Raw genomic sequence first — 8,560 nt, forward strand, 5'->3', positions numbered from 1 at the left:
TCTCCGTGGCACAACTGGCTAGCACGGTCGGCTGTTAACCGAAAGGTTTCAGGTTCAAGCCCTCCCGGGAGTGGTGTGTTGCTTTTTTTTCTTTGGGCTGATACCTTTGAAGATACGTTCTGATGGTGGTGAGAGTGGAGCAGGACTGTCTCAATGGCGCAATTGGCTATCGCGATGGGCTAATAACCAAAAGGTTGGAGTTTCGAGCCCACCCGGTGGTGGTGCGGCGCTTTTTTTTCTTTGGGCTGATAGCTTTGAAGATATGTTCTGATGGTGGTGAGAGTATAGCAGGACTGTGTCCGTGGCACAATTGGCTAGCGCGGTCGGCTGTTAATCGAAAGGTTGGAGGTTCGAGCCCTCCCGGGAGTGGTGTGTTGCTTTTTTTTGGGCTGATACCTTTGAAGATACGTTCTGATGGTGGTGAGAGTGGAACAGGACTGTCTCCGTGGCGCAATTGGCTAGCGCGTTCGGCCATTAACCGAAAGGTTGGTGATTCGAGCCCACCCGGTGGTGGTGCGGCGCCTTTTTTTCTATGGGCTGATAGCTTCGAAGACATGTCCTGATGGGGGAGAGAGTGGAACAGGACTGTCTCCGTGGCGCAATTAGCTAGCGCGATCGGCTGTTAATCGAATGGTTGGAGTTTCGAGCCCACCAGGTGGTGGTGTGTTGCTTTTTTCTTTGCGATGATAGCTTTGAAGATATGTTCTGATGGTGATGATTGTGGAGCAGGACTGTCTCCATGGCGCAATTGGCTATCGCGATGGGATAATAACCAAAAGGTTGGAGTTTCGAGCCCACCCGGTGGTGGTGTGGCGCTTTTTTTTCTTTGGGCTGATAGCTTTGAAGATATGTTCTGATGGTGGAGAGAGTGGAGCAGGACGGTCTCCGTGGCGCAATCGGCTTGCGCGATCGGCTGTTAACCAAAAGGTTGGAGTTTCGAGCCCACCCGGTGGTGGTGCGGTGCTTTTTTTCCTTTCCGCTGATAGCTTTGAACATATGTTCTGATGGTGGTGAGAGTATAGCAGGACTATCTCCGTGGCACAATTGGCTAGCGCGGTCGGCTGTTAACCGAAAGGTTGGAGGTTCGAGCCCTCCCGGGAGTGGTGTGTTGCTTTTTTTTCTTTGTGCTGATACCTTTGAAGATACGTTCTGATGATGGTGAGAGTGGAACAGGACTGTCTCCGTGGCGCAATTGGCTAGCGCGTTCGGCCCTTAATCGAAAGGTTGGAGATTCGAGCCCACCCGGTGGTGTTGCGGCGCCTTTTTTTCTATGGGCTGATAGCTTTGAAGACATGTTCTGATGGTGGAGAGAGTGGAGGAGGACTGTCTCCGTGGCGCAATTGGCTAGCGCGATCGGCTGTTAACCGAAGTGTTGGAGTTTCGAGCCCACCCCGTGGTGGTGCGGCGCTTTTTTTTCTTTGGGCTGATAGCTTTGGAGATATGTTTCGATGGTGGTAAGAGCGGAGCAGGACTGTTCCGTGGCGCAATCGGCTAGCACGATCGGCTGTTAACCGAAAGGTTGGAGTTTCGAGCCCACCCGGTGGTGGTGCGGTGCTTTTTTTCCTTTGCGCTGATAGCTTTAAAGATGTATTCTGATGGTGGTGAGAGTATAGCAGGACTGTCTCCGTGGCGCAATTGGCTATCGCGATGGGCTAATAACCAAAAGGTTGGAGTTTCGAGCGCACCCGGTGGTGGTGCGGCGCTTTTTTTTCTTTGGGCTGATAGCTTTGAAGATATCTTCTGATGGTGGTAAGAGTGGAGCAGGACTGTCTCCGTGGCGCAATCGGCTAGCGCGATCGGCTGTTAACCGAAAGGTTGGAGATTCGAGCCCACCCGGTGGTGGTGCGGTGCTTTTTTTCCTTTGCGCTGATAGCTTTGAAAATATGTTCTGATGGTGGTGAGAGTATAGCAGGATTGTCTCCGTGGCACAACTGGCTAGCACGGTCGGCTGTTAACCGAAAGGTTTCAGGTTCAAGCCCTCCCGGGAGTGGTGTGTTGCTTTTTTTTCTTTGGGCTGATACCTTTGAAGATATGTTCTGATGGTGATGATTGTGGAGCAGGACTGTCTCCATGGCGCAATTGGCTATCGCGATGGGCTAATAACCAAAAGGTTGGAGTTTCGAGCCCACCCGGTGGTGGTGTGGCGCTTTTTTTTCTTTGGGCTGATAGCTTTGAAGATATGTTCTGATGGTGGAGAGAGTGGAGCAGGACGGTCTCCGTGGCGCAATCGGCTTGCGCGATCGGCTGTTAACCAAAAGGTTGGAGTTTCGAGCCCACCCGGTGGTGGTGCGGTGCTTTTTTTCCTTTCCGCTGATAGCTTTGAACATATGTTCTGATGGTGGTGAGAGTATAGCAGGACTATCTCCGTGGCACAATTGGCTAGCGCGGTCGGCTGTTAACCGAAAGGTTGGAGGTTCGAGCCCTCCCGGGAGTGGTGTGTTGCTTTTTTTTCTTTGTGCTGATACCTTTGAAGATACGTTCTGATGATGGTGAGAGTGGAACAGGACTGTCTCCGTGGCGCAATTGGCTAGCGCGTTCGGCCCTTAATCGAAAGGTTGGAGATTCGAGCCCACCCGGTGGTGTTGCGGCGCCTTTTTTTCTATGGGCTGATAGCTTTGAAGACATGTTCTGATGGTGGAGAGAGTGGAGGAGGACTGTCTCCGTGGCGCAATTGGCTAGCGCGATCGGCTGTTAACCAAAAGGTTGGAGTTTCGAGCCCACCCCGTGGTGTTGCGGCGCTTTTTTTTCGGGCTGATAGCTTTGGAGATATGTTCTGATGGTGGTGACAGTGGAGCAGGACTGTCTCCGTGGCGCAATCGGCTAGCACGATCGGCTGTTAACCGAAAGTTTGGAGTTTCGAGCCCACCCGGTGGTGGTGCGGTGCTTTTTTTCCTTTGCGCTGATAGCTTTAAAGATATATTCTGATGGTGGTGAGAGTATAGCAGGACTGTCTCCGTGGCGCAATTGGCTATCGCGTTGGGCTAATAACCAAAAGGTTGGAGTTTCGAGCCCACCCGGTGGTGGTGTGGCGCTTTTTTTTTCTTTGGGCTGATAGCTTTGAAGATATGTTCTGATGGTGGAGAGAGTGGAGCAGGACTGTCTCCGTGGCGCAATCGGCTTGCGCGATCGGCTGTTAACCAAAAGGTTGGAGTTTCGAGCCCACCCGGTGGTGGTGCGGTGCTTTTTTTCCTTTCCGCTGATAGCTTTGAAGATATGTTCTGATGGTGGTGAGAGTATAGCAGGACTATCTCCGTGGCACAATTGGCTAGCGCGGTCGGCTGTTAACCGAAAGGTTGGAGGTTCGAGCCCTCCCGGGAGTGGTGTGTTGCTTTTTTTTCTTTGTGCTGATACCTTTGAAGATACGTTCTGATGATGGTGAGAGTGGAACAGGACTGTCTCCGTGGCGCAATTGGCTAGCGCGATCGGCTGTTAACCGAAAGGTTGGAGGTTCGAGCCCACCCGGTGGTGGTGCGCGCTTTTTTTTCTTTGGGCTGATAGCTTTGAAGATATGTTCTGATGGTGGTGAGAGTAGAGCAGGACTGTCTCGATGGCGCAATTGGCTAGCGCGATCGGCTGTTAACCGAAAGGTTGGAGATTCGAGCCCACCCAGTGGTGGTGCGGCGCCTTTTTTTCCATGGGCTGATAGCTTCGAAGACATGTCCTGATGGTGGAGAGAGTGGAACAGGACTGTCTCCGTGGCGCAATTAGCTAGCGCGATCGGCTGTTAATCGAATGGTTTGAGTTTCGAGCCCACCAGGTGGTGGTGTGTGGCTTTTTTCTTTGCGCTGATAGCTTTGAAGATATGTTCTGATGGTGATGAGAGTGGAGCAGGACTGTCTCCATGGCGCAATTGGCTATCGCGATGGGCTAATAACCAAAAGGTTGGAGTTTCGAGCCCACCCGGTGGTGGTGTGGCGCTTTTTTTTCTTTGGGCTGATAGCTTTGAAGATATGTTCTGATGGTGGAGAGAGTGGAGCAGGACTGTCTCCGTGGCGCAATCGGCTTGCGCGATCGGCTGTTAACCAAAAGGTTGGAGTTTCGAGCCCACTCGGTGGTGGTGCGGTGCTTTTTTTCCTTTCCGCTGATAGCTTTGAAGATATGTTCTGATGGTGGTGAGAGTAGAGCAGGACTGTCTCGATGGCGCAATTGGCTAGCGCGATCGGCTGTTAACCGAAAGGTTGGAGATTCGATCCCACCCAGTGGTGGTGCGGCGCCTTTTTTTCCATGGGCTGATAGCTTTGAAGACATGTTGTGATGGTGGAGAGAGTGGAGCAGGACTGTCTCCGTGGCGCAATCGGCTAGCACGATCGGCTGTTAACCGAAAGGTTGGAGTTTCGAGCCCACCCGGTGGTGGTGCGGTGCTTTTTTTCCTTTGCGCTGATAACTTTAAAGATATATTCTGATGGTGGTGAGAGTATAGCAGGACTGTCTCCGTGGCGCAATTGGCTATCGCGATGGGCTAATAACCAAAAGGTTGGAGTTTCGAGCCCACCCGGTGGTGGTGCGGCGCTTTTTTTTCTTTGGGCTGATAGCTTTGAAGATATGTTCTGATGGTGGTAAGAGTGGAGCAGGACTGTCTCCGTGGCGCAATCGGCTAGCGCGATCGGCTGTTAACCGAAAGGTTGGAGTTTCGAGCCCACCCGGTGGTGGTGCGGTGCTTTTTTTTCTTTGCGCTGATAGCTTTGAAGATATATTCTGATGGTGGTGAGAGTATAGCAGGATTGTCTCCGTGGCACAACTGGCTAGCACGGTCGGCTGTTAACCGAAAGGTTTGAGGTTCAAGCCCTCCCGGGAGTGGTGTGTTGCTTTTTTTTCTTTGGGCTGATACCTTTGAAGATACGTTCTGATGGTGGTGAGAGTGGAGCAGGACTGTCTCCATGGCGCAATTGGCTATCGCGATGGGCTAATAACCAAAAGGTTGGAGTTTCGAGCCCACCAGGTGGTGGTGTGTGGCTTTTTTCTTTGCGCTGATAGCTTTGAAGATATGTTCTGATGGTGATGAGAGTGGAGCAGGACTGTCTCCATGGCGCAATTGGCTATCGCGATGGGCTAATAACCAAAAGGTTGGAGTTTCGAGCCCACCCGGTGGTGTTGTGGCGCTTTTTTTTCTTTGGGCTGATAGCTTTGAAGACATGTTCTGATGGTGGAGAGAGTGGAACAGGACTGTCTCCGTGGCGCAATTGGCTAGCGCGTTCGGCCGTTAACCGAAAGGTTGGTGATTCGAGCCCACCCGGTGGTGGTGCGGCGCCTTTTTTTCTATGGGCTGATAGCTTTGAAGACATGTTCTGATGGTGGAGAGAGTGGAACAGGACTGTCTCCGTGGCGCAATTGGCTAGCGCCATCGGCTGTTAACCGAAAGGTTGGAGGTTCGAGCCCACCCGGTGGTGGTGCCCGCTTTTTTTTCTTTGGGCTGATAGCTTTGAAGATATGTTCTGATGGTGGTGAGAGTAGAGCAGGACTGTCTCGATGGCGCAATTGGCTAGCGCGATCGGCTGTTAACCGAAAGGTTGGAGATTCGAGCCCACCCAGTGGTGGTGCGGCGCCTTTTTTTCCATGGGCTGATAGCTTTGAAGACATGTTGTGATGGTGGAGAGAGTGGAGGAGGACTGTCTCCGTGGCGCAATTGGCTAGCGCGATCGGCTGTTAACCGAAGTGTTGGAGTTTCGAGCCCACCCCGTGGTGGTGCGGCGCTTTTTTTTCTTTGGGCTGATAGCTTTGGAGATATGTTTCGATGGTGGTAAGAGCGGAGCAGGACTGTCTCCGTGGCGCAATCGGCTAGCACGATCGGCTGTTAACCGAAAGGTTGGAGTTTCGAGCCCACCCGGTGGTGGTGCGGTGCTTTTTTTCCTTTGCGCTGATAGCTTTAAAGATGTATTCTGATGGTGGTGAGAGTATAGCAGGACTGTCTCCGTGGCGCAATTGGCTATCGCGATGGGCTAATAACCAAAAGGTTGGAGTTTCGAGCGCACCCGGTGGTGGTGCGGCGCTTTTTTTTCTTTGGGCTGATAGCTTTGAAGATATGTTCTGATGGTGGTAAGAGTGGAGCAGGACTGTCTCCGTGGCGCAATCGGCTAGCGCGATCGGCTGTTAACCGAAAGGTTGGAGATTCGAGCCCACCCGGTGGTGGTGCGGTGCTTTTTTTCCTTTGCGCTGATAGTTTTGAAAATATGTTCTGATGGTGGTGAGAGTATAGCAGGATTGTCTCCGTGGCACAACTGGCTAGCACGGTCGGCTGTTAACCGAAAGGTTTCAGGTTCAAGCCCTCCCGGGAGTGGTGTGTTGCTTTTTTTTCTTTGGGCTGATACCTTTGAAGATACGTTCTGATGGTGGTGAGAGTGGAGCAGGACTGTCTCAATGGCGCAATTGGCTATCGCGATGGGCTAATAACCAAAAGGTTGGAGTTTCGAGCCCACCCGGTGGTGGTGCGGCGCTTTTTTTTCTTTGGGCTGATAGCTTTGAAGATATGTTCTGATGGTGGTGAGAGTATAGCAGGACTGTGTCCGTGGCACAATTGGCTAGCGCGGTCGGCTGTTAATCGAAAGGTTGGAGGTTCGAGCCCTCCCGGGAGTGGTGTGTTGCTTTTTTTTGGGCTGATACCTTTGAAGATACGTTCTGATGGTGGTGAGAGTGGAACAGGACTGTCTCCGTGGCGCAATTGGCTAGCGCGTTCGGCCATTAACCGAAAGGTTGGTGATTCGAGCCCACCCGGTGGTGGTGCGGCGCCTTTTTTTCTATGGGCTGATAGCTTCGAAGACATGTCCTGATGGGGGAGAGAGTGGAACAGGACTGTCTCCGTGGCGCAATTAGCTAGCGCGATCGGCTGTTAATCGAATGGTTGGAGTTTCGAGCCCACCAGGTGGTGGTGTGTTGCTTTTTTCTTTGCGCTGATAGCTTTGAAGATATGTTCTGATGGTGATGATTGTGGAGCAGGACTGTCTCCATGGCGCAATTGGCTATCGCGATGGGATAATAACCAAAAGGTTGGAGTTTCGAGCCCACCCGGTGGTGGTGTGGCGCTTTTTTTTCTTTGGGCTGATAGCTTTGAAGATATGTTCTGATGGTGGAGAGAGTGGAGCAGGACGGTCTCCGTGGCGCAATCGGCTTGCGCGATCGGCTGTTAACCAAAAGGTTGGAGTTTCGAGCCCACCCGGTGGTGGTGCGGTGCTTTTTTTCCTTTCCGCTGATAGCTTTGAACATATGTTCTGATGGTGGTGAGAGTATAGCAGGACTATCTCCGTGGCACAATTGGCTAGCGCGGTCGGCTGTTAACCGAAAGGTTGGAGGTTCGAGCCCTCCCGGGAGTGGTGTGTTGCTTTTTTTTCTTTGTGCTGATACCTTTGAAGATACGTTCTGATGATGGTGAGAGTGGAACAGGACTGTCTCCGTGGCGCAATTGGCTAGCGCGTTCGGCCCTTAATCGAAAGGTTGGAGATTCGAGCCCACCCGGTGGTGTTGCGGCGCCTTTTTTTCTATGGGCTGATAGCTTTGAAGACATGTTCTGATGGTGGAGAGAGTGGAGGAGGACTGTCTCCGTGGCGCAATTGGCTAGCGCGATCGGCTGTTAACCAAAAGGTTGGAGTTTCGAGCCCACCCCGTGGTGTTGCGGCGCTTTTTTTTCGGGCTGATAGCTTTGGAGATATGTTCTGATGGTGGTGACAGTGGAGCAGGACTGTCTCCGTGGCGCAATCGGCTAGCACGATCGGCTGTTAACCGAAAGTTTGGAGTTTCGAGCCCACCCGGTGGTGGTGCGGTGCTTTTTTTCCTTTGCGCTGATAGCTTTAAAGATATATTCTGATGGTGGTGAGAGTATAGCAGGACTGTCTCCGTGGCGCAATTGGCTATCGCGATGGGCTAATAACCAAAAGGTTGGAGTTTCGAGCCCACCCGGTGGTGGTGTGGCGCTTTTTTTTTCTTTGGGCTGATAGCTTTGAAGATATGTTCTGATGGTGGAGAGAGTGGAGCAGGACTGTCTCCGTGGCGCAATCGGCTTGCGCGATCGGCTGTTAACCAAAAGGTTGGAGTTTCGAGCCCACCCGGTGGTGGTGCGGTGCTTTTTTTCCTTTCCGCTGATAGCTTTGAAGATATGTTCTGATGGTGGTGAGAGTATAGCAGGACTATCTCCGTGGCACAATTGGCTAGCGCGGTCGGCTGTTAACCGAAAGGTTGGAGGTTCGAGCCCTCCCGGGAGTGGTGTGTTGCTTTTTTTTCTTTGTGCTGATACCTTTGAAGATACGTTCTGATGATGGTGAGAGTGGAACAGGACTGTATCCGTGGCGCAATTGGCTAGCGCGATCGGCTGTTAACCGAAAGGTTGGAGGTTCGAGCCCACCCGGTGGTGGTGCGCGCTTTTTTTTCTTTGGGCTGATAGCTTTGAAGATATGTTCTGATGGTGGTGAGAGTAGAGCAGGACTGTCTCGATGGCGCAATTGGCTAGCGCGATCGGCTGTTAACCGAAAGGTTGGAGATTCGAGCCCACCCAGTGGTGGTGCGGCGCCTTTTTTTCCATGGGCTGATAGCTTCGAAGACATGTCCTGATGGTGAAGAGAGTGGAACAGGACTG

This window comes from Rhipicephalus microplus, unplaced genomic scaffold (genome assembly GCF_043290135.1).
Source record: "Rhipicephalus microplus isolate Deutch F79 unplaced genomic scaffold, USDA_Rmic scaffold_38, whole genome shotgun sequence".
Taxonomy (NCBI): domain Eukaryota; kingdom Metazoa; phylum Arthropoda; class Arachnida; order Ixodida; family Ixodidae; genus Rhipicephalus; species Rhipicephalus microplus.